This window comes from Alexandromys fortis, unplaced genomic scaffold, assembly GCF_014885135.2.
Source record: "Alexandromys fortis isolate MF-2015 unplaced genomic scaffold, M_Fortis_MF-2015_v1.1 scaffold_196, whole genome shotgun sequence".
NCBI classification, from domain to species: Eukaryota; Metazoa; Chordata; class Mammalia; order Rodentia; family Cricetidae; genus Alexandromys; species Alexandromys fortis.
In genome coordinates this window covers 2,351,629-2,378,004 of record NW_026068078.1, presented here as the reverse complement: position 1 = coordinate 2,378,004, position 26,376 = coordinate 2,351,629, and the positions used below count along the sequence as shown (strand labels likewise).

The 26,376-nt window shown below is 46.6% G+C and overlaps 2 protein-coding genes and 1 non-coding gene across 7 annotated transcripts in view; 1 reads left to right on the top strand and 2 right to left on the bottom strand.

The window, feature by feature from the left end:
- Window positions 1–26,376, bottom strand: part of Rap1gds1 (Rap1 GTPase-GDP dissociation stimulator 1) — a 575,856-nt gene that overhangs the window by 343,601 nt on the left and 205,879 nt on the right. The gene's annotated exons all lie outside the window — the stretch shown is intronic.
- Tspan5 (tetraspanin 5) overlaps window positions 1–26,376 on the top strand; it is a 162,909-nt gene that overhangs the window by 74,126 nt on the left and 62,407 nt on the right. The gene's annotated exons all lie outside the window — the stretch shown is intronic.
- LOC126488356 (U6 spliceosomal RNA) lies at window positions 10,558–10,662 on the bottom strand. Its single transcript, XR_007588661.1, has one exon. It is a non-coding gene; the product is annotated as a U6 spliceosomal RNA (small nuclear RNA).

Sequence of the window (26,376 nt, the reverse complement as noted above, 5' to 3'; positions counted from 1 at the left end):
TTTGGATGTGTCCCACGAGCAGGGCAGGCTCGTGGTGTGGAGCCTGCAGTTTCTCTGTGATGGGGAGGTGAAATGGTCAGGCTTTCTGGGGTTCTGTTGTTTTATGTTGTTTAGTTTTGTCTTATGGTTATGCTGGTTTTCCACACAGATCCCAGCCTTTAAGATGCTGCTAATGTAGGAATCTATAGCCCACGTCCACACTCGGGGGGTGGACCAAGGCCCTCGCTAGTGGATCTTCATCCATTCACCATGGCTAGTGTCCTTTCCTGTGACTGGGTGGAAAAGCCACCAGAGGAAACGAAGTATTTCTCCTCCTGTCCCGCAGTCTGCCCATTCATCTGCCTGTGTTTTCAGATTTCAAAATTTGTATAGCAGATTAGCCTGGACCTAAAGGTTCCCTGTCTGCAGACTGAGATCATCATGGACCAGAAATACTAGAAAAAAGCCCCTGTATAGAATGTCAGCAGACTTGCCCCTTGCCATTTTCCCTAAACAGCACAGTGCGGCTATCACTTGTGTGTGATACGTACACTGTGGTTAGTACTGCGAGTAGTTGAGATGACTGGCCGTGTCCAGGAGGCTGTGTGTAGGCTCTCTGTAGATACTCTGCTTTTTACATGAGGGACATGTAAAAATGCTTTGATAGCAATAGGATTCCTAATCTCTAGTGGATAATGAAGGATATAAATGTGTATGTGATATATCCTTGATTTACAGATAAATATGTGATTGTTTGTATGGATATGTATGGTTAAAAACACATAGCTGGGCGATGGTTGCCAGCACTCAGGAGGCAGAGGCAGGCAGATCTCTGTGAGTTCAACGCCAGCCTGGTGTAAGGCTAAACAAAAAACGCTGTCTCAAAAAAAAAAAAAAAAAAAACAACAACAAAAAAAAACAAACCAGAACAAAAAGGAATACATAAAGCTAGAGAGAATATCTCTCTGGAAAACATTTCTCGAACACAGAAATTTATAGGGGATATGAGATAGCTAGAGTATTGGTATAGATATAAGTATAGATAAATACTCCTATCATATAGAGATGCGAGTATAGAGTACATTGCCCAAGGAGTACTAATTGAGTGCTTATTATTAAGGGTCTTTTGTTGGTGTGTTTCTTTGTATTTAGTAACTTAGGTAAATTCAGAAAGGGAAGGTAAGATTGTAAAACGATTTCTTGTTCAGTTTAAAAGGGACACAGCCAGCATCTTATTACAAAATAAATGACCCTACTAAGAGGAGCCAGAGGCCTTGTAAATACTTTGCAGTATATGTGCAATATGATATGTCATATGGCAAAGCGAGAGCCATCTCTAGCAAAGTCCCCATAGTAAATGCAGTAAGGCAGTGTTTATGGCAGACCTGTGTTAGCCTTCAGTGTGGGCTCACAAGTACGGTCTACCAGAGACCAAGAGTACAGGGGACGTGGCTGAGATATTTGCTCTCTGATCTTCAAGTCCTCTGCAAAGACAGCAGGGAAATCATACAGAGACAAGCGGAAAATGAGGTTGAGGCGGGAAAGATGTAGGCTAGACGCAGCTTTCCAATCAAGACTGTATTTCTGCCTCTTGCTGTTTGTCTGCATTTTAAAAATACCCACCAAGCAGTATTTCGAGCTATATTTTCCCCTCCTGTTGGTCCTGTCCAGCCATTGAGGGAGATTCCTCTCTATCTAGAATTCATAATTTTTGGCAATCCCTACTGTGCTCTCTGTCGTCTGAACACTTGACCTTACCCTCAGAAAGGTCATTTGGACACGAGATAACCATGCTCTGGAATTGTCTTAAATTTTCAACGAATGGGAATTTGCATGAATTGCAGCTTGGGAATTTAGCATGTCAACTGATGAAGCCAATGGATGTGTGGTCTTTGCATTCGCAGTGCCCCAGGGTTTGCGTTTTGGCCCTCACTCACTCACCATTTGCCTTTCCTTGTGCTGTCTCTGGTCTGGCATGTGCTTCTGTTTTATCATCAGGACTTTCCCTATGCGCTCCTGCAATCGAGCCGACTAGACCAGATTTTCTAGACCTCTTGACCCTTCTTTGTCACCACCCTTATGACAAAGGGACATAAAGTTAAGGTACTATTGATACCTAATAGAAAAAAAAGCCATTTCTGTGGATTTAAAACTTCAAACAGATGGGCTAGCGAGGTAGCTCAGAGGTTAGGAGTCCTTTCTGTTCTTGGAGAGGACTGGGGTTTGTACACATACACTCCGGTACACACACACACAGACACAGACACACACACACACACTACAGTATACCCACACACACTACACATACACACATACTCATATGTACACGCCCACCTGCTAAATAATAAATAATAAGTAAATAAAATTGGCTCAGTACTCGCTGTTCAAACAGGAGGACCTGAGGTGGATTTCTCAAGAACCCAGGTCAAGCATGAAATTAACTCCCCCATCCCCACAGGGAGCTGGGAGGCAGAAACAGGGTCCCCAGAAGCATTCAGGCCAGCCAACCTTGCATACACAGTGGTTGACAAGAGACCCTGTCTCAAATGAGACGACAGGTGCGGACTGACACTCGGCGTTGTCCTCTGACCTCTCCGCATGCCCTGTGGCGTGTGCACACCCATACGCTTGCATACAAACAATGGTACACATATATACATTACACCTGCCTCACATATGCCTACACACACCTCAAAAAGATGAAAGAAATGGCATCGATTTTTCTCCCTAACGTTAAGCTAAATCTTTTGGTTGAGCAGCTTGGTTCTGTCCCCCCACAGCGTTCATCATTTGCTGGGCGTTGTGTGTGCTCCTGCCATAGCGCTAGCCTTGCTTACTGAAGCGGTGAGTTGTACTGTGGACCCCGCTATGCTGTAAATTCCTGAACACAGGATCCCAGTGAGACCTGGTGTAGAAACCGTGGAGGGAAAGGAGTGATGAGCAGCTTTAAGAATGCCTGTCTGGCTTCCACAAGCCGCTGGATTCGGCAGCAACGTGCTGGCCTCTCACACAAGCCCTGCAAACCAAATCCGAGTTAGGCAGACCTTCCTTGTCACGTAGATGGTGACTTGTTCTGAGTCCCTGGAGTAGAAAGCCCTAAAGTCGTCTTTGCATGTCCTTCCCCCCCACAATGCCCAATACTGCTCGTCAGCTTGTTAGGGTCTCATGGCTCGTCTATGAGGATTCTCTAGCTGAGAATTGAAGTGGGAAGAATTGCCGTCAGTGTGGACAGAACTGTTTTATGGATTGGGGCCTTGAACTGAATGAAAAGAAGAAACCCAACTGAGCACTGGCGGTCCTGGTCCTCTCGCTCTGCTTCTTGGGGTGTATGCACCATGACCGACTGCCTCACTCTCATGGCCGCCGTCCCGTCCTCTCCCCACCCCACCATCACAGATGGTGCTCTCTGTGAGCCAAAGAAACCCTTCCCTTAAGTTGCTTTGCCAGGGATTTTGGTCACAGCAAGAAGAAATTAACCAACACAGTTCCCTAAGGCTCCTCTTGTGTTTTCTCCTGTTCCCACAGCCACTGCCCTAAGGTCCACTTCCGGCCACCTTCCGTCTGTGCCTGTAGAGCTCCCTGGCTGTCGCTAGTTTCCTAAGTACCCTGCACTTCTGTCCTCTCTGCCGTTAAGGCGTCCCCGCAGCAAATGTCCTTGGTGCCTCCTGCCCCTCTGCCCAGCTCCACCCTGAAATAAAAAAGGCTGCTTTCTCCATCTTGATAGCCCGCCCAGGAAGTGGCTGCATACAGCCAGATCAGAGCCTATGACTTAAGCCAGGCTCAAGCTGTTTCTAGTTCCCTTCAGTGGCCCACGATTCTTGTGTGGGAATGGCCAGTACCCATTCTTCTCCTGTTAGCCAGGCCCCACGGGGACTCAAACCATAGTCAGTTGCTTGATTGACCCACATGGAATAAAAACAGAGAAGTCCAGCGTCAGATGGCATCAGGTTAAGTTCCTGACGTCTCCATCATGATCATGGGCACTGAAGGACTACAGTAAGCTGAGTACAGACACACCAAAAGCTGCTGTGCCTTTGTCCACTGTGGGCCCTAACATTGCTCACGACCCTTTCGCTGTGCATGCTGGTCTGAGCTCAAGGCCATTGCTGTTCTCTTTGAATATTTGCTGTGCATATCCAGTTCCAAGTCAGGCCAGGCCCCTTCTGATTGATGTTTTCAGTCCTAGACTTGGAACTTTTAAGTCTATGGGCCTTGGGGGGAAGGGTGTGTGTGTGTGTGTGTGTGTGTGTGTGTGTGTGTGTGTTGAAGGGGGGTGTTACACATCTGGTTCTTAAAATTCAACTCTGAAAGCAGGATTGTTTTCCTCATATCAAAGCCCCACTGTGCCCCTGCCCCCATCTTCTTTCCTTTAAAAGCCTTTTAAGGCCAGACTCCCAGAGATGGTACTCGACTTTTCTTTGCCCGTTTTCAAGACCCCTGGTCAGTCTTTCCGAGCCAGCCAGCCTGCTTTTCTGCTCTTCTCCCCGTAACTAAGAGGCTGGGGTCATGGTCCTATCTTAATCCGCCAGTGTGTTTCCGCTGAAGTGTCTGGAGCGCTACAATCCCATCTGGATTTCCCTTTCCGTATCTGTGCGGGATGCTCCCTACGTCCCGGCTTCATCTTGCAGCCCAAGAAGTTTGCATCCACTTTTCATGTAGTCCCCTTAAACAAGAACATTTCTCCTCATCACATTGAAATCTGAGGTGCTTTGGATTTTCAGGCTAGAGATGTTAAATCTATAAAGTCTATGCAAACGTTCCCGAATCCAAAAGAGCTCCCCAGGTCCAAACCACATTTGGTCTCAAACCCTTCAGATACAATGCTGTATGGTTATACCTGCATTTCAGGTGAACAGTGAAGCCCAGGACTGGGCAGAACACCCGGGCCTCCTTTTCCTCTGCTCCGAATGTCCAGTGCCCTCTAGTGCACCTGCTGGAGTCTCCATTGACCCCTCTGTCTCCCTGGGATGAGCCCAGCTTGTTTCTGCATCTCTTGTCTCTCAGACACACCCTACTTGCTTTTCCAAGCTTCTTGCAGGCGGTGCCTTCTCCTTTCCCCTTCTCCTGCCTGTCAGCTCTGAACTCCCAAGATTCTCAAGGAGGTACTAGAAGCAAGACCTGTCTGTATGATCCAACAGCCATGCTGTTGCTTGGCTTAAGTTGGATAAACTCTGGCTCATTGCAAAATGGGTTTCATGAGGTTTCTAGATGCGCCTATAGACAGTTTCTTTGTAAACAGATCCCCCTTCCCCCACCTTTCCTAACACATGGGCTATCATTCAAACTTCCTGCTAGGTCTAACAGTAACAAGATGTATAGTCAGGTGTCTCTACCAGTGTGGGTATGCTCTGAGAAATGGTTAGGTGATTTCACTGTTGTTTGAACATGGTGCACTTACCTAAACCAAGATGGCTGCATTTTTATCTCAGACAGTGGACTCGGGGACCACTCTTGTATATTTGTCCAGCGGACAGAAACATTATTGTGTGATACACGACTCTTCTTTAATATTGCACCTTGGTGGCAATGGGCATGCCCAATTTCTTCAGAATGTTTTCTTCTGTTCTCCATGTGTGTTTGCTATAAACAGTGCTGGTTTCTGCTGCTTAATTGGTGGCTGACTATCCACTGTCAGAGGCCCCCTCAGTGGCCTGAGTGGTGCTAAGCCCCTTGAAGACCAGGAATATTCTTCACCATTAAACGGAGCATACAGAGTACCAGGATTACTTATGGAACTTCCGTATATAATTAGTTTTGGTTGCCCCCTTTTCTCCATCTCCCTGTCCCCCTAAATAGCACGTGTTCTATTACCCTCCTCCACCCCTTCCTTTAAAGCTGCGTTTCCACCCTCCTGGGCCCCTTTCTAGTTTCCTGGCTTCTATCTACACACACACACACACACACACGCACGCACGCACGCACGCACGCACGCACGGACATGCACGCATGCACGGGAAGCTAGGATCTGCACGAGAATGTCTTTCTGAGCCTGGATTGCAGCATTTAGTATTCTAATTTCCAGTTCCATCCATTTTATTTCATATTTATCATTTTCTTTTCTTTGCGACTGCGTAAAATTCCATTGTTTATATGTACCATATTTTTCTTTTCCATTCATTGGTTGATGGACATCCCGGCAGTGGGACTATCATTCATTCCCATGCCCCTTTATGAGCCTGATGAGTGAACAGAGGCTCATCTGATCCTTGCTGTTGAATTTTTGGGTTGGGAGCGGAGAGACTCACGGGGGACAGATTTATCCTAAACACAAATCATTTGCCAGTCACTCCTTTACAAGGGTCTGTTGGGGAGCCCCTGGGGCAACTTTGCTTCTGCCCCAGCCCACAGGTCCCCTGCACTTGGTGCAGGCTGCAGGCAGCTGTTTGCACAGCAGTTCTCCGCAGCAGCGTTTGCTGCCTCTGCTGGAAGCCAAGCCAACATTATTGGTCTGCAGGGAATACATTCCTTGGGCTTGACTCTCCCATCCAGTGTGCTCTGCCCCTGTCCAAGGCCATGCCTCCTGCCCGTCCCTGAGACCAGCGTCTCGGTGTGAGTCACTGTATCCCTGCTGGACTGGTGGCAGCAGAATTCTGGCCTTTGAGAGTAAGGTGCAGTGCCCACATGCCACCCGCCTGCCTCCCAGCAGCTGGGCTCCCCCTGTAAAAGCCTCTAGCATCCTCAGCTCCCAGGAGGGAACAAGCTGCTGCTTGTGGCACCAGAGCTCCAATTTGTCACCCTCTCCACTGGCTCTGGCCTTCACCTCCTCCTCTATGGCATCTTTCTTTCACAGGGCTGCCGCAGCTGGGCTCCAGCTTGACATCGAAACCACGTGCTCTGGCCTCTGCCGTGGTCTGTCCTCGGGGTTGTGGCATGCGTCCTTGTCCCTACCCCTGCCTCCTTCCTCCGCCAAGGTCTGTTCTTTTTTTTTTTTTTTTTTAGAGATTTTCTTATTTATTTATTTATTTATTTATTTATTTATTTATTTATTAAAGATTTCCCTCGCCCAATCAAGTCCCCCTCCCTCGTCAGCCCAAAGAGCAATCAGGGTTCCCTGCCCTGTGGGAAGTCCAAGGGCCACCCACCTCCATCCAGGTCTAGTAAGGTGAGCACCCACGAAACTAGGCTCCCACGAAACCAATAGGTACAGTAGGATCAAAAACCCATTGCCATTGTTCTTGAGGTCTCAGTAGTCCTCTTTGTCCACTATGTTCAGCGATACCGGTTTTAACCCAGGCTTTTTCAGACCCAGGCCAGCTGGCCTTGGTGAGTTCCCGATAGAACATCCCCCTTGTCTCAGTGTATGGGTGCACCCCTCGCGGTCCTGAGTTCCTTGCTTGTGCTCTCTCTCCTTCTGCTTCTGATTTGGACCTTGAGATTTCAGTCTGGTACTCCATTGTGGGTCTCTGTCTCTGTCTCTGTCTCCTTTCATCGCCTGATGAAGGTTAATATTCAGGAGGATGCCTATATGATTTTCTTTGGGTTCTCCTTCTTATTTAGCTTCTCTAAGAACCCGAATTATAGGCTCAATGTCCTTTATTTATGGCTAGAAACCAAATATGAGTGAGTACATCCCATGTTCCTCTTTTTGGGTCTGGCCTACCTCACTCAGGATGGTGTTTTCTATTTCCATCCATTTGCCTGCAAACTTCAAGAAGTCCTTGTTTTTTACTGCTGAGTAGTAAGGTCTGTTCTTGAAGCACGCTATTCTCCCGCAGAGGCTTGTTTTGGCTGATACCCACTCCCACTTCACCACCATGGCCAGCCACTTTGGGAAAATGCAGGACCCGCTCTGCATGGAGCCCGGTTAGCAACCCAGCTCAGCTCCAGTGGTTCCTCGAGTTCCTCCTGACCCTAGAAAGAGTTTAGAATTTCAAGCATGGATTTCAGGAGCCGGAGTGAGGCTGATGCTTCTCCTACGTTTATCTGCAGGATGGCAGCAAGGCTGTGGAGGTCAGAGGTCGGGCGTGTAGGGCGTGCAGGTAAAAGGGATTCTCCCCTTTTACCGTGTTGTGCGTACTGGGGATTGAACTCAGTTTGCCAGACTCGGCAGTGAGTGCTCTTACTCGCTGAGCCAGCCCCCTGGACCTGTAGGCTTTCTCACCATTTCCCCAGCGCAAAGCTTACTCTCTTCTAAGACCAGAGTGCTCCCCCCACCCCCACCCCCGCCCCATCCCACGTTCCCTGTTTCCTTTTGGCCGCCGAGGCTCGCTAACTTTCGGGAGTTCCCAGGGAGCCCAGGGCATGGAGCTTGCAGACAGCTGAGTATCCCAGGACAAGGGTAACTGTTTGGCAGCCTTACTCCTGTCTTCACAGGACACACAGGTGAGCGTTTGTCCTGGGCCGCTGAGAGATGAGCATGAGGCCCAGCCTAACCCGTCTCAGGCTTTCTTGGCTGGGACCGCTGCATGCGCCATTTTTCACATAGCCGCCAGGGAACTCGGCTGCGTGTGGTAGAAGATACAATATATTAGCTTTGGGGAAGAAGCACGGCGAATTCCTACTTGAAAGTACAGCCGGCTATGGAGGCAGCAGCAGAATCAGAGTGGATGGTGTCTCGGCATCAAGTGTCTTGATCATGATTCTCTCAGTGAATTACTTTCAAGGGTATTGAATCAATGTGAGAGATCTATATAGAACTTCCCAGTCAGCAAATGTGTGTTCATAGGGTCTCACTGGATAGTCCAGGCTAGCCTTGAACTCATGATTCTCCTGCCTCAGCCCCCTGGGCACTGGGATTATAGGCCTTTGTTACCATGTCTGACCTCAAATCTTCATAGGCATTCTTCCCCGAGAGAGGCTCAAAAGTTGCTCAGAAGTTTATGTGTAAATCCCGACAGCAGGCGAGCTGAAACACTTGGAGTCTCTTTAAGCAGTGATCAGCTAAGTATGATCTTAAGAGTCTTGCTGAAACACTCCACGGGTCCATGAAGCATGAGAGCATATTTGAAATTTTAACCGACGTGTGGGAATTGGATGTGACTGTGATTTTTAATAAAATAAATTTCGTCATGCGGGGAGCAGGAAAAGCGTGTCTCAGAAAGGAAAACACCATTTATCTCCTCACGCAAACGGTCCCCTTGCTCACAACTGTCACAGAGGATGTGAAGAGCCATATTGTGCCGGCTCCGGGGTTCATGAGAAGCAGCTCTGGAAGGTGGCATGTCGTGAACGAGTGATTTATGTCCCATGAAAATTCATTCAGCCATTGTCACGCTTCCAGGGCTGCTGACACGTAGGGCAGATAGAGCCCAGTCTCTCCCCATTCAGCGTGAGGACAGAAAGGCTGCAGGATTGGGGGTGATGGGCTGGGGCAGACATAGCCCGTCTCTTTTTCCAGGGAAGGCGAGAGCATGCTGGCCTGAGGCTCTTGAGAGAAACGTTGTCGTTGTATTTAGCGGGGTGATAATAATAAATTAAAGAACCGTACGATTTTGAAACACCGTTAACGTCATGTCAGGATGTGAGCAAATGACAAAGTTAAACTAGACGCCTCATTAATAAACGTGTGAAAGTCATTTGCCCTCATTAAGATTTTGAGAGTGGGCATGAATGGCAGCCGGGGTCAGGAATGGGAGGCGAGAATACAGTCTAAGCCATGAGGACCCAGCGAGGTCGACTCACCTCTGTTAGCTTCTGATCTCCCTTCATTCTGTTGAAGCTCTTCATTAGTCTTAGCTGGCAGAATGTTAATATGCACATATTAACATGCTGAAGAACAATGATCAAAGCGGCTCTGTATAAACAGTTTGCGGTCGTTGATGGACATTGCTATTCTTTATATGATCTTGGAAATAATAGGTTTCTTCCTAAAGACTGTCTTTGGGGCAAGCGTTTGATAGAAATGACAGAATGTGCTTCATAGGAAACCACTTACATTACTCTTGAGCTCAGAGTGGCTCTGACTACCAGCTGACGCTGTCCTGGCACTCTGCCACGGAAGGGGGGTGAGGTGGAGGAGTTCTCATGATGCCCCACTCGTCCCTGAGGATTTAGAGGTAGTTCATGGTTGATGAGGGAGGGAGACTTTCTTCAGTGGTCTAGCCAACGGTAAGGTACCTATGCTCCAGTAGCCATGAGATGACAGTGTTGTGTCATAATGCGAAAAGGGGGTTGGATACCCACAGATGAGAAGGGGAACTCTGCGTTCTCCCAGCCAGGGGAGCACTAGGCTCCTTAGAGAGGCAGAAACACCACCTATTGCTGACCTCACAGATGCTGTTAAGACCGTTTAAGAGCTTATTAAAGTTGTGGGAACCTTAAATGGTCCTAAACTTTTTTTTAAATGAGACCTACACAAAAGTAGACTTGCTGTGTATCCCTCTGCTTTGTCACCCACCTTCTCCCCTTGTCCTTCCCACATCTCCTCTCCGCTCTTCTGGCATCTCTTTTGGCAAACCTGTCACCTGGAAATGATTATGGTGAAGTAGCAAGAGGTACCCCTCAAGATTAATGCTTTTAATTAACTGTCTGACTGATTCAGACAGCTCTTGCTATGTGGCTCTGGCTGGCCCCGGAACACAGAGACCCACCTTTCTCTGCCTCTCAGAGCTTGGGCTAAAGCCATGTGCCACCACCACAAAAAATATGGACGGCTTCACAAATTTGCATGTCATGCTGGCACAGGGGCCACGCTAATCTTCTCTGTATGGTTCCAATTTTAGTATATGTGCTGCCGAAGCGAGCTGGAGAGATGGCTCAGCAGCTAAGAGCACTGGCTACTCTTCTCTTCTCAAGGTCCTGAGTTCAATTCCCAGCATCCACATGGTGGCTCACAACCATGTGCAATGAGATATGGTGCCCTCTTGAGGAAGAGACCTGGTCGGTTGCCCTCATCAACTTAGGCTGTGAAACCCATATGGGCAAGTTCAACAGAACTGCCATACGGGCTGCCTATGTGTGCTTCAGCATTGCCAGGGCATAAACCTTCATTCATTCATTCACCCCTTAAGATATAGTATGTTTGTTGGCCAGAAATATGTTATAATATGTTATAGGCAAACACAATTCCAGCGACCCCATCCAGCTGGAGCCCTGGGAGCTGTGCAGTGCACAGCTTTGACAGCCATGAGTAGTGTCTGTGGGTAGTTTCCTTTACACCCAAGACCTTCTCTGGGGCATCGTGGCTCTAACTACCTCTTGAGAATTTCCTTGTAAGTATCTCAGCTGTAAGTAACACAATTGAAGTGTATTGTTTACTCTAAACCTGACTTTCCTTAAAATTAGGAATCATCTCAGAAGCTCCTGTTACATATTTACAAATATGAAACCTACCCACATGCATGTGTGCTTGGGCCGACACACACACACACACACACACACACACACACAGAGTTCTCCCCACACGGTTCTTAAACCCTATGATGGCCATCCACTGTTCCTTTGTCCTGTTTCACTTTGGTTCTGTTTTTTATGGGTGCATAGGCATCATCCCCTAAGTGCATTGCCTCTCTGGGCACCGAGCTCCTTCAACGCACTTCTTGAAGAGACCTGGCTGGCCAGTGGAGGTTGCACACCTTTAATCCCAGCACTTGGGAAGCAGAGATGGGGAGATCTCTGAGTTCGAGGCCAGCCTGGTCTACAGAGAGAATTTCAGGACAGCCAAGGCTACACAGAGAAACCCTATTTGGAAAATCCAAAAAGGAAGAGGAGGGTGGGGATGAGGAGGAAGGAGGAGGAGAAGAAAAGGAAAGGAGGAGCTTGAGACAGGGACTGTGGTTTGCTGCTCTTCTAAGGGACCCATGTTCAGGTCTCAGCACTGTGTCAGATGACTCATAACTGCTCTGGCTCTGTCTCCCCAGGGTTGATATCCTCTCCTTGCCTTTGTTGGCATTTGCATGCATGCACGCACACAAAACACAAAAATATTTTAATAGGAAGAAAAGGTCACATCTACCCTCATTGTTCCTTGGTGAAGGATGTGGTGTCCTCTGTTGCCCTGCGGTCTCTGTGTCTCTAGGTCTGATTTCATCCATTCCCCCCCACTCTCTGAACATTCATTCCCTGTCTGCTGAGCTCAGGGCCTGGTCTAGGCTGAAAGAGTCGGCAGGGGACAAAATGAGTCGTTGTCCTTAATGGAGCCACCTTCGGGGGCTGAACTGTTTTAGGCCCCGGAACTCACATGCTCTAATCTATTTTGCCTGGGGACCTGCCCATACAGCGTCTGCTGGAATTTCAGGTCAGGCCTGGGGAGATGGTGTCCTGACCCTATAGAATTAATGCTCCATGTTTGTGTCTTTGCAGTTTGACATTTAGATCTGACTCATTGTGAGTCTATCCCTTGGGCTGCCTTTTAATCCCCGAGTACCCAGAGTAGTCCCAGGGGTGTTTAGTAAACGGTCATGCATAAATGCTTCAAGGCAGTGTGAGAGTCTTGGGGTTACCATTCCTCAAAGGTGTCTCGTTTTCTTCCTCTCCTGTAGGGATAGATCCCCCAGTACTTGTTGCTTCTAAGTGGCTTACTCCATTCTTAAAAAGAGCCTTGTCATCTAGCCAAGCTTTTCATACATACACTTTGACAATTGTGCTCAGGCAGGAATTTGCAGGAAAAGGGCAAATGCAACGAAACCCCTGTTCAGGTGGGTTCTAATGTAATTTGGTCATGTGAACTCTCATTGCTGGTTTACTGGAAACAAGCCTTTACCACTGGTTCCCTGAGGAAAATGTGCAGATAGAAACAGACGGTCAGTAGTTGGGACTAGGTGTGCTGACGGATGGCGTACTTCTGTGTCCCCTGACTGGGGTGGCAGTGGCACACCCTGACAGCTTGCCCGTGTATGTTGATTTAGCGTCATTTGCGCTGGGTGACAGTAAAACTGTCATGTGACTTTTAATAAGGAACCTTTACCAGGGGGACGTCTTGGACTCCGTTTTTATAATCCACTGAGCCATGACCTCAGCCAGGCTCTTGTCTGTGGACTTCAGCAGGCTGTCAACATAGCTTATGTTCATTCAAGTTCTAAATGCTAGTCCATTTGTCTTCAGTAAGACTGCTGACTTAAAAAAGAGTCCTTTTCGTGTGCTCTTGCCGTTCCCTGCCCCTCCCCCGTTTCTTATTGACAGGTCTGTCTGCTTGTCACTGCTCCAGCAGCATTACCGAGTAAATGCCGATTGTAACTGCATTTAGCCAGATTCTGGAGCTGTGACTGTTGAAAAGACCCGACTGCTGTCTCAAGGGAGCCCATTCTGCTCCCGCCCTGCTGCCCACTTCATCAGTAGAAGGGTTGTCTTCCATGCAGTGCCCTGGGGACCCAGGCCCTTCTCTTGTGTTTCTGTTAGCGGTATTGTGCTCTGTTTTCTGTAGAAGGGGAAGGAGAGGCGGTAGAGTAGATCCGTGTCTTCTCACCCTGTCCCGTTACAGTCTGTTGACAACGACAGTCACAAGGCCATTCAGACTCCCAGAGGAGCTGAGGCATGGCTCGCTGGATACCTCCAAAGGAGGAAACAGTTTGGTAGCCAGCTCGGCCACATATCCCATTGAACTAGTTCCAACCTGTGTTTGCAGAACATTTCCGTCATCACACGAACGCATTTGCAGGGTTTGCACTGTCCTATGTTCTAAACCCTGTCTCATCGGAGAGTTTTCCCAACCCCCTACTCCATTACACTGCCTTTTCCTAAGCACCGCTATGGCTTACATTCTGCTACATGGTTTTATTTTTATCTACCTGGCCAGAGCTTGACGCAAGCCGACAAGATTTGTTTGTTTGATGCCGAGCCTAGAATCCTCTCTGACCCTTGTCTTCAAGGATTCCTGAACTTTTCAATGGTAGCATTTGTCATCTGTGTGTGAGGAAATCCTTGCTGCCCAGCCCTTGTCATAGGTAGGTCACGGACACCTGCTGCTTTTGGTGGGTAGACCCTTGCCATCCTCAAACGCACATCCGTTCAATACCTCATCCAATGATATTTCTCTTGCCCTGCTTGTTTGTGGCACGAAAGAACAAGTTAATAGCGCACTTCGAGGTCGTCTTGTAAGTCAATGTATTACTCGGTTGGAGGAAATTACAATCATGAAAGTGAAATATTTTGCAGATCATGGAGGTAAATGTCAAGAAAATAAAATCTCTGCTTATGGGCAAAGCAGCCTCTTCATTGCTAATAATAACGCCACTGGGGGAACTGGAAGAAAGAGACGCTTGTCATTAGATGCCAAGCTAACGGCTTGGGCTTGCCTTGTTTGGGTGGATTGCTAGTCATTGAGGGACAACAGGACTCCATCTGGAAGTCCGCTTGGGAGAAAAGGGAGAAATACTTCCACTTAGTAAAACTGCATTTCTGTGTTAGGGTGCTGTGGATAGAAATGGCAAAAACTTAGCTTGAGATAAAATCTTGTTCTGTGGGGAAAAAAAAAAAAACTCAGGTGTGTGTTGTTGGAGATTCCACGGGAAAGTAACCTCTCCAAAGGGGGAAACAGAGAACTCCGTTTCAGAGAGGTCCTGCTACACTGAGGGAAGATGAAGTGCTTGTTGGTTGTGTGTGGGCCGGGGTAGTTGGCTGATTCACACTTCTGTTTTCTACCAAGTGTAGAGACAGCGTGAAGACAGTCTGACTGTCCCCACTCTGGGGACACAGGCCTGAAGATGTTGGCTTGGTGTTCGCCGCGTTTGCAGATGCGAAGAGCATCAGGAATCTCCCCGTGTTGTGAAGTCTTTCCAGCTACTGCTTATGAACGTGTTTCAGGCAAAACCCAGAGCCTAATGTCAGTAAGAGGCTTGAAAAAAAAAGCCGCCCTAAAACAGCGTTCAAGAAAATAGAGTGCATACTTAATATTTTTGCATATTTAAAGGATTATAAACCCTCTGGGGCCTCCTAGTCGCTAATTTATTATCCCGTGCTTACTCGTTGATAAATTTCCCTTCTTGCAGAAAGACAGATGAATAGAGCTGAACACCCGCGTTCCCCCCTCGTAATAAAATTGCCTCATTAGACTATAGTGTGTGGGCTCTTTGGTTTGTTTGTTTTCTTTTCCTGGTGTTGTGGTTTGAAGCCCAGGCCCAGTACATACTGGACAACACTACCACTGGAAAGAGCCTGGAACGGTTAGTTAAAGCATCCATCTTGACTACATAGTACTGTTTAGCTGCTTGTATATTTAAAGTTAGTCTTTGAGATGTTCAAGTTTGGAAGGTTGGAAAGGGAGACTTCAGGCTGGTGGCTTTGCCTCATCCCCACCATTTTACTGCAGACACTAATAAGGAGACATTGTCCCTCTGTTGTCTGAGATTCTACTGAGATGTTCCATCTGTGCTGTGTGTGTGCACACGTGATACATGGATATATTCTGGGAACGGATCATATAAGCCAGAAAGAGGGCAGAGCCTTGGTTAGGATTCTGCTGTTCCATTCTAGTGGGGAGGTGGGTTCCTTTTCTTGGCTCATTCTATTCTGTGTCTTTTTTTATTAAAGTGTGAGTATATCCAGGGCCTACATTGTCAGGATCCTAAGCGACCTGCTCACCTTCCTGTACCCAATGCCACAGGGAAGAAATTAGCATTTTGAGTTTGTTGTCAAGATGTCAGAGAAGCCTTGCTGCCTCTCTCCGTTGGACCTTGGCCCTTGTACCGGCAGATGGACTTGCCACACTGTTAGAAGCAACTCTGCTTGGCTGCAGTTCTCTGGCCTTTACAGGTGTCTCTGGGAGACTAATGGATGCCCTAGAAGAGCAGGTAGGATGATTGGAGCCCAGAGGGAGCACCAGCTGGAGTGTGGAGTTGGTAGAAGGAAGTTCTCAAGGCATTTCTATGCTCTGCACGCGTCAAGCAGGGTCACCAAAGCAGCCCACCTCTGAAGGGTGGTGGGTGTCAGCAGTCTGCCATGTCCACAGGGCTCAGAGCCTTTGTCTGCTCCCTGCTGTGAAGCTCAGTTCTGACCTCTTGTTAGCCAGCGGATTGGGAGACTTAGTTCCTAATTGCTAATTTCTTTAAACATTCCCTTCCCAGGTACAGGAAATTCTTTTTTTTTTAAAAAAGCCTTATTATTGTCTAGCATTACATTCCAGTAATATTTGAAGTGTTTTTAAGCTTTATATTGACGGAAGGTAGAGAGCTATTTTATTTTATTTTTTACAGCTCTAGACTTGAGCCTTGTGTGTTGTAGGCAAGTGTTCTTCCAGTGAGCCACAGACCAGGCCATCTGTCCCTCTACATTTGGAATGGGCAGTTCTTGAGGCACACAGACCTTTTATTTTTGTCAGCTTGCTTTCAACCGCTGTGGTTTAAAGGAAGCAAATGAGCAATGGACAAAGTGGCCCAAGCCCAAAAGATTCTAAGGTAAGGTTCAGTACCATCTTATGGGTAACTGAGCCAGCTGAGTCAACTGAGTTTTGATTAAATAAAATCCTCACCTCTTGGGCTACATTAGGTGGTTGATATATTATACTATAACAGATGTAACTGTGTCTAGAATGGGTGGCACAGGGAGGTCTCAGTCACTATTATTTATATAAAATCTAGTTAAAATTCTGGTCCACCATGGATATGTTCCTCTTATGAGTGTGCTTACTGGAAGGTTTAAATAAAGAAGCTTGCATGCTTAATGATGGAATTTAAGCAATAAACAAATTAATTTTTTTCTCGTGGGTGCGTTTTAGCATATACATGGTCACAGGCATGTGTATGTGGGTACGTATGCCTTATACACATGCATATAGGGTCCTAAGATGGACATTGGTGTCTGCTTCAGTTGCTTCCCATCTTACTTACTGAGGTAGGGTCTCTCAGTTGAACCCAAAGCTCACCTGTGTAGCTAGTCTCACTAGCCGGCTTGTTCCCAGGGCCCCTGTCTCTGCACTGGAATTACAAGTGGCTCACCATGCCCATCCCACCCAACATTACATGGTGCTGGGGACCCGGGTTCTGTTTTCTACTCAGATTTGTTCAGTTTGGGGCTAGAGAGAGAACTCAGTAATTAGAGTGCTTGCTACCCATTTATGGGTCCATTTGGTTCAGATCTCTTTTGTTTTAATTCAACGTAGAGTAACTGCTGTCTCAACTGAAAACAAAATTTAAAGGTGGACAGAAGTACCAGTGATGTCTTTCTATCTTATATGCATGTGGAAACCGAAGCATCAAATTCAGTGTCTAAGACAACTCTTAGAAAGAAAAACACGTCATTAGTGTGGCTGACAGTTTCAGAGGTTTATCTGTTATTGTCATGGCGGGACAAGGTGGCATGCAGGCAGACATGGTGCTGGAGAGAAGGAGCTGAGAGTTCTGTTGTCTGGATCCACAAGCAGCAGGAGGAGAAAGACTTTGGGCTTGGAATGGGCTTTCTGAAACCACAAGCCCCACCTACCCAATGACACACTCCCCCCCCAACAAGGCCACACCTCCTAGTCCTTTGAGACAGTGCCACTCCCTCATGACAAAGTACTCAAATCTTTGAGCCTACGCTAGCCATTTTTATTCAAACCACCATCCTCAATTATATATTTTTAAGTTAATTTTTAGAAATTGTAGAGTAATGAAAACATTCTCATAGATAATGCAGCATTCCCATTTTCTTAGCACGCAGCTTCTTGTTAGGAAGATCTCATGTTACTATGGTGTATTTGCGGTTTATGAACTAGAATTGATTATCAGGAATTAAAATACAATACACATTTTCCTCAGTTGACCTTCGTAACCTTTTGGTGTGTATGTGGTATGGCAGATGACTCTGTCTCCGCTAGGGTCATCACTGCTGTGCTGCACCAACGTGACCAAAGCCACGTGGGGAGGGTTTACATATCCTGACTCATAGTCCTTTGAGGGAAGCCAAGGCCGAAAGGGACCTGCAGGTAGGAGGTGATGCAGAGGCAGCGGAGGATCGCTGCTTAATGGCTTGCTTCTCGCGCCTTGCACAACCTGCTTTTTTTTTTTTTTAAAAATAGAACCCTTTGAAAAACAAACAAACAAACAAACAAAAAGAACCCCAAACTACCGGCCCAAGGGTTGCACCATTCACAATGGGCTGTGCCTTTGCTCATCAATCACTAATTTAGAAAATGATCGGCAGACTTCCCTACAGCCCAGTCTTATGTAGGCATTGTTGAGGTTTCCTCCTCTCCAATGACGCTAGCTCGTGTCAAGCTGACATAAAACTAGCTAGCATATCCCCTCTACCTCTAGGCTGTACCCCCAGGTTCTGAGTCCCTTAGGTTTGACAGTTTATCTCTTTGTGGTTTCGTCGGCTCCTCTTGCTTTGCATTTTCTCAGCTTGAATTTGACAGGCCTGAGGAATGCTGTTCAGTATTTGTAGCGCGCCCCCAATTAAGATTTGCGGCATATATTTCTTGTGAGCATACTAGAGGAGGGTCCCAGATAAAGGGCTGGGGAGATAGCTCAGTGGATGAAAAGTGCTTGCAGTACAGTCGTGAGACCTGAGATCGGATCCCTGACACCCAAGCAAAGCTGGATGCAGCAGGGAGTGTCTGTAACCCCGGCCCTCACCAGATGGAAGTCAAGAGGTGAGAGGCTCTGGAAGACCTTGGCACATACAGCAAGAGACCCACCTCAGAGTGGAAGGTGAAGCCCAACACTCAAGGTTTTCGTCTGACTTACAGGCTCCAGGCACACTTACATTCACGCTTACATACACAAACATGCACCTCTCTCTCTCTCTCTCTCTCTCTCTCTCTCTCTCTCTCTCTCTCTCTCTCTCTCTCACACACACACACACACACACACACACACACACACACACACACGTTGGGTGGGAGAGAAGATCCCAGATAAAATGCCTATTTCTGTCCTTTCTAGGGCACCCAGGTGGCGTGACTTACCACCGTGTGACCAGCTGTCCAGTAGAACCTGCCATGTCTCTCTGCCCGCACCCTCTTCTGTCTCCCCTCCTTTCCGCCCTGTGTTCTCAGAGGAAAGTCACTGCACACATTTGCGTAATGAACGGGGACCTGCCTGTCCCCGAGCAGGCTTTGGGGAGAGGGTCTAAATAAATTACTTGGAGTTCTGTTGTCCTCTGAGCATGGGGCTTTAAAAATAGCTTTGACGGTAGAATGCTGTTCTGTTCGTCATAGTTACAATCTCGCTGTGGGGGCCGTTTTAACTCCCCGACTGCAGCCATCCAGCCTCGGCCAGCGCCTGTGGACGCAGAGCATCTGCCAGGGTTTGTCTTCGTGTGCCAGACATGCCAGATGCTGCCCACTCCTGCTCTGGGTCAAGACCCAGTGCTGTTGGTGTGTTTTCTTCCGCTTCAGTTAGTTCCCTGGCATTTTTGGAGGCCCCAGCCCTGATTGTCCTATATGCTATTTCTGTGGCTATCGACCCTGTTCAGAAAAATGTTAGTAGGAAAACATTTATCGTTTTAATATCTTTAGGTGTTGTAAGGACATAACTGACAATGATGTCTTTTCATGGCCATTTGACTTTAACTGACTCCTAATAAGAATATATCATTAAAGATTTCCCGTGTAGTCGAATTTGAATGACTTCGTATGTAACACTGCACATCACACGATTGTGTGGTGGTTCTGCTGAGTTTTTCTTCTTGGTTCTTTGAAATTATTCCATATCACCTTTAACAAATTTGTTAATTAAAAATACATTTTGCTTACTTTTTGTTGAGTATATAGTCAGTGAGAATTAGACATTTTTTCCAAGTGTAGAAGCCTGCATATTTTGCCCCTGGGCTTCAGCAGAGAAACAGTGAAGTCAGGGGTTCATCCATCCACAGTGTTTTACGGTTGTGCCTCCCTCCCTGCAGGAGGAGGCTGCTTGTTCATTTCCCGGATGCCCAGACCCAAAATAATCACAAGAAACTGTATTAATCACAACTCTGCTTGGCCTATTAGTTCAGGCTTCTTATTAACTAACTCTTACACCTTAAATTAACACATTTTTATTTATTCTGTGTGTCGCCACAAGGCTGTGGCTTACCGGGTAAAATTTCGGCATCTGTCTCCTTCGGCAGCTACATGGTATCTCTTTGACTCCGCCTACTTTTTCTCTATATCTCTGTTCAAATTTCCCACCTGGGTTTATTCTGCCCTGCCATAGGCCCAAAACACGTTCTTTATTAACCAATAGTAATAAAACATATTCACAGCATGCAGAGGGGAATCCCCCATCACTTCCCCACAGTCCAGTGCTAAAAGTGAATAGTGGCTTCTCTGAGCCTAAAGAAGAAAAAGGGGTCAGTAGAAGTGAAATTCCCAGGGTTATGATTTTTCTCTCGTAGGTTTTCCTGGAACCCTTGGCATCAGATCCCACATGCCTTTTGGTGACTATTACTAAAGTGGGTGAATGAGTAACAAAAAAGCGTTAACAGAAACATTCAGAGGCATCAGACAATTCAGTAACTCTTGTTTTCCTGAGAGCACAAGTTTAAACTGGGGTTTTTGTTTTTCCCTCTGTACAGCTTTTCATACCCTGTCGTTTATGCCAGGAAAGAACACTGTTTGATAAGAAGACACACAAATACTGCAGTGCCCTTTTCTCTTGCTCCTGTTGGCTTCACACCCAGGTGACTCACACTCTGAGCCAGGTTGAAAGCCACTGTGACTGTTTGGGAGCCAACCGGGGCCTCCCGAGCTGCTTCCCGAGACAGGAAGGCAACTGTCCCCCGGTTACGGAGTTGTCATCTGCACATCCTCCTGCAGGAATGATGGAATTCGCTTTCCCACCCGCGGCCCTGGCATGCAATTCCTCTGCATCTCAGGCCAACACCATGCAAAGACTTACAGGTCCCGGAACGTTCCCAGCAGGGTTTGTGTGCACGCATCCCGTGTACAGGACATGCATGTGGCTGTACACGCAAGTGCATGTATCCAGAGTAACTTACTAATCTTATTGTATGGAAAGAATGAATTCATATAGCATTTCTGCTTATGATAGAATTAATCAGAATGAGTAATAACTCCTCCCCAACACTGTGGTAGGTCTTTCCTATTTAAAATGCAGGATCAGATTTCCAAGTGTTTTGTTAGGTTTTTGTCTTGTGTTTGTTTTGACAAGGGTCTCACTCCGCTGCTTTCCAACCTCGGTTCCAAAATAGCTAGGACAAGATGTGTGTGCCACTGAGCACAGCTTAATTTATTCTTCTGCTCTCAGCACTGGGAGTGATCGTGCTTTTGGCAGTGGGTAATGGAATACGTGATAGCCATCTGAAGATTGGCATTTTGTATCAGTTCAGGATTTTTTTTTTAAAAAAAACCTCTCTTTACTTGTTTCTGCATTTGCCTTTTAGCAAAATACCTGACTTGGTGGTGGTGGTGGGAACCAATTTCCTGTATTCATTTAGCCTTTTTAAAAACACCTTCTGGGCGCAGGGCCCTGTTTGGGGGAACCACAAATGGACCAGATGGAGATGGATTCCATTCTCTTAAGTCCCCGTTCTAGTGAGCAATTGCAAATGTAATTTAAATGGATTATTTTATGAGGTGGCAACTGCGATAGAGGCGGGCAAGGTAGCACAAGTAGTCAGTGAAGACTTACTTGAAATGAAGCATCTGAAGTGACCCCTGATAAGTAAGAATAGCCCATTCTTCTAAGAGAAGGGTGGCTTCACTGGGTGAGAAGGGGGAGCAATTGCTTGGAATGGTCAAAGAATGAAGAGCAGACCCACGTGACTCCAGAGAGAGTAGGGTGCAAAACTGTACAGGGAGTAGGTGGGGCAAACGGTACCCGTGCATGCTTAGAAAAGGGCACACGTGGACATGTTTGCAGAGAGTAAACACACCCTAGATCGGGAGGCATCATCTCTAGTTCTGTGGGGACCTTTCTGGATGCTGTGGTCACTCCTGTTTTTTTGTTTGTTTTGGTTTTTTTTGAGGCACGGCTTCTCTGTGGTTTTGGAGCCTGTCCTGGAACTAGCTCTTGTAGACCAGGCTGGTCTCGAACTCACAGAGATCCTCCTGCCTCTGCCTCCCGAGTGCTGGGATTAAAGACCTGCGCCACCATCGCCCGGCTTGGTCACTCCTGCTTTAGTCCCTCATAGGTGAGGTTCCCTTCCTGTTCCAGCCCTAGCTTCACGGAAAGTTCCGGTGTTTGCCGCCTGTTTCTTACAGTCTCTGGAATCTAAAACCGAGGGCAGCACGCACACTGTTTCCCTTGGTCTTTTCTTTGAATGCCTGGAAGTGCCTGTTAAATGCTTATTTGGTCTCTAATGTATTTATCGTATCGTTTCTCTTCCTTAGAAAGCAAGACTTTCCCCGAGAGGAGGCTCTTTCTCAAATCTGTATATCATCCTTCAGGTCTAAACCGAAAGTTTTGTTTCATTACATTTTTATGCATAGTTAATGCTTATTTTGACACCGTTTATATTTATTCTTTGATAACAGAATACTTCAGGGCGTGTTGTTCATTAAATCCAGAATTTTATATAAGAAGCCTGTAGGCACCCAACCGAATTTAAACTGTAAATAAGCTATGATATAACACAGTCATTTCAGATCGCATTGTATTCAAAATGAGGCATTTTAAGTTAGTACAGCGGCTCTCAATCTGTGGGTCATGACCCCCACAGTGGTTGCACAATCAGAAATCCTGCAGATTGATATTTACGTTATGATTCATAACAGTAGCAAAATTACAGTTATGAAGTAGCAACAAAATAATTTTATGGTTGGGGGGGTCACCATGACATGAGTATTAAAAGGGTGCAGCATTAAGAAGGTAGAGAGCCACTGAGTGAGTCCTTAATGGTTCTTTCCTTTCATCCTTTTCCTAGACAGAGTCTCATGTAATGTAGGCTGTCCTCAAACGCACTATAGCTGAAGTTGACCACAAGCCTTAAAAAAAACTATACATACATACATATATATAGTGTGTATATAACATATATACACACTATATATGCATATACACATATACACCACACGCATATAACATATATACACGCTATATATACATATATATACACTATATATGTATAGTGTTTTGTGTGTGTGTGTGTGTATCTGCCTGCACAGTGTATGTGTGGTGGACAGAGGATCACTTGTGGGAATCTGTTCTCTTCTTCCCAGAGATAAAACTCAATTCATCAGGCTGGGCACCGAACCATCTTGACAGTCTGACCTTGAACCTCAGATCCCTCCCTTTCTGTCTTGAGGCTGGGGATGAGAAGTGTGCACCACCACGTTTGATTTGCAGTGCTGGGGACAAAACCCAGGGTTTTAAGGATGCTAGGAGCTGGTTTTATGCATTCTACCAGCTGAGCCAGCTCCCCGGCCTTCCAGTGAACCTTGATGATGTTGCTTGCATGTGTGGCGTGAGCAATGATTGAAGGTATAACTGGTGTGCCAGAGTGCGGGGTGTGGGGTGCCATGCGAACCCTCCAATCAGCTTGTGCCTACATATTTCATACTGTGTGGAGAGTGCAGTCTGGAGCCTCCCTAAATCGTGGTGGGACTTTGGAAGCAGTAGGCTCACATTTCAAATCAAATGAGTTTCAAGTTTTTTTAAAAAAAGTGCTAAAAAGCTAACAGCTGGTCTTGGAACCAGAGACCTTAAATCTTTTCAGGGAGTTGAGGCAAGACACTTCCTTTTATAATAAGGGAATTTTCATATTAGAAAATACCAAGAATCAGATATAACTGGCGGTCTGTTTTGGGAAAACCTGTTGATTCCAAGCCCCTGATAGAATTTAATGTCTCATCAAGAACACTTTGGGCGTTTTCTTTGCCATACCGGGTTTGATGTGGCCTTGCCCAAGCCGTGTTGCTCACTTTGACCCTTTGATGGGGTCACCCTCAGAAGCAACATGGAGGCATGCAGATGTGAAGATGGGTCTGTGCTGTTGGGAGATTCTTCCCGTAAAGGCGTGGGACAACTTTTTATGGAATGTGACTCCATTCTTAGGACATTCTAAAAGGAGTAGTGTATCAGATCATTATTTTCAATCTTCATCATTACCTCGTCTTTTATCTCTGAATGCTCATTTTCCCTATTACCTAGATAGTGTGATTTAGATGGACCCTTTGGAAATGCTTCCCCCATCCCCCTTTCTCTCTCTCTCTCTCTCTCTCTTTCTAATTTTTTGAAATACTGCCACCCAGGAATAACAGTTTTTAAGCCGTCTAGCGTTTAAGATGCATTTTAGTGTTTTGGCCTCGACTTTAATTTTCCTGCTTCTTGGAGATTAAGGTTGGTGCTAAAATGCTATTTTATCGTTTCAGCTTTTATTTAATATACTCTAGTACGTTTAGATAGAAAACGAGGTAATTTAATCCCCACAGTGTTATCTAGCAGTGTATTTTACTTACGGTTCCATTTTAGGATGTTAGTGCATAAAATACAGCCTTTAACTTAAATGCCTATTACATAAGAGGCTGGAAATGGGTACTGTTAATTAAATGGACACCCTTGTTTGTTAGCCTGGATGCATCAAGGTAGCAGTAGGCGGGTCAGTCATTATTTTAAATCTGCTACATTCATGAGCACTTTGCGTGTCCCAGATGTTCTTGGAGACGTGAAGGAGTTGGAGGGCAGAGATGGCGCCATCTGAGAGGCGGAGGTTCCAGGCTCCTATGCTCGAAATGCCGTGTGCAGCCATCTGCCTGTGTCCTAACTCTCTGTCCATCTCTTGACTTTGCTCTCTCCTGGTGGGCTTCCTTCTTCACATCCTCTGACTTTGCTTTCTCCTGGTGGGCTTCCTTCTTCGCATCCTCTTACTTTGGTTTCTCCTGGTAGGCTTTCTTCTTAGCATCCCCTGGGTTTGCTTTCTCCTGGTGGGCTTTCTTCTTGGCATCTCCTGGGTTTGCTTTCTCCTGGTGGGCTTCGTTCTTCACATCTCCTGGGTTTGCTTTCTCCTGGTGGGCTTCCTTCTTCGCATCCCCTGGCATCCTGATAGTTCAAGAGCTCTAATAAGCAGGTTTAATACTTGAGTAAGGATCTCTGGTTTGAGAGTTAGGGGACAGGTCAGTTGGCATGGGTGTAGGCATTTGATTCCTAGAACTCCTGTGAAGAAAAGCCAGGCATGGTGCTGCCTGCTTGTAATCCCAGCATTGAGGAGGTGGAGTCAGGCAGCCTTGCCACTCAGTGTAGCTTAATTGGTCAGCTGATACCATCTCAAATAAACACCTTGGAAGATGCTTCCTTGGGAACTCCAGAGATTACCTTTTGACCCCTGATCCCCCCACCCCCACGTGCACCCCACGCACAAGCATTCATGCATGCACACATACTTAAGTAGTGCACACACAGAATCTTAGGTTTCATCTCATTGACTTGGTATTCCCAAGCTGGTTCCCGTGGCAAGGTAGGGAAAATGCGTTGATCACCAGAACTGGATCATAGGTCGGCCATCTCATGCTACAGCTGCCAGCATCATGGTATCTAACAAGAGACGAGAAGAAGGGGAACAGACTCCCAGCGTCCAGCAGGCCCCAGTGTTCAGTGAGAGGATGAATGAGGAATGAAGTTTGATTTATTAAACTGTTAGCTGGACTATTTAATTTAGCATGCGATTGTGTGAGGGAATCGTGTTAGCTATACTGTGAGGAACTAGGGCTTTCTCTTGGCATCATCCTATGCAAACGTCTAAATAGTTGAACCTGAAATGCTTTACCTGGTCCTTTCTGAAGGGAAATGCTTTAAATAGGCAATTCTTTGTTGTTGTTTTATGGTTGTTGTTTTGTTTAGCTTGTGTTTGGGCTTTTTTTCAAGACAGGGTTTCTCTGGGTAGCTCTAGCTGTCCTGGAACTTGCTCTGTAGACCAGGCTGACCTAAGAGTCACAGAGATCTGCCTGCTTCTGCCTCTCAAGTGCTGAGATTAAGGGCGTGTGCCACCACCATCCTAAATAGGTAATTCGAACAACATTTTTTTTGTTAGCTAGTAGTTGTTTTTATTTTTTCTTGTTTTATCTTAGTATCATTGGGAGGCAATGGCCCCATAAGGAGACAGAATTCTTCTGCCCTGAGTATGTTTTCTCACATGACAGGGACGAGAGGATACAACTCAGTAAGAAAGCATCTGCCTGCTATGCCTGGGGGCCTGGACTCCATCCTCCACACCGTCTAACCATACACAACTACAGCTGAAATGTGCTGTGGATTAGAGCCAAGGTTCATGTGCTGTTCTCAGGCTCTAGAAATCATTTCTGGCCATGTGTCCCATAGAAATCCTAGCAAGAATCTACCCCACATCCACACCTGTGAGTACTTTTCTTGAACGAGGACCCATAACTATTATTATTACAAGGACAAAGAGGGATCCCCGACCCACAGACAGTGTCCAACCGCCCATGGAAAAGTGCCTGTTGTGGACAGAGAGGAAGTGATTCCTGGCTTCCGGAAGTTAAATAACTCTCCGGGTGGGCCAAGCGGTGTGATGCCAGTCAGGAAGCGCACAGAAGAATGTGAGCCAGAGGATATGCTGTTGGCTGTGTTAATGAATTTAGTCCATACAGGATCAGAACACAATGTATTATGGATGAACCTGTAATAAAATGGGCTCCCTCGGCCC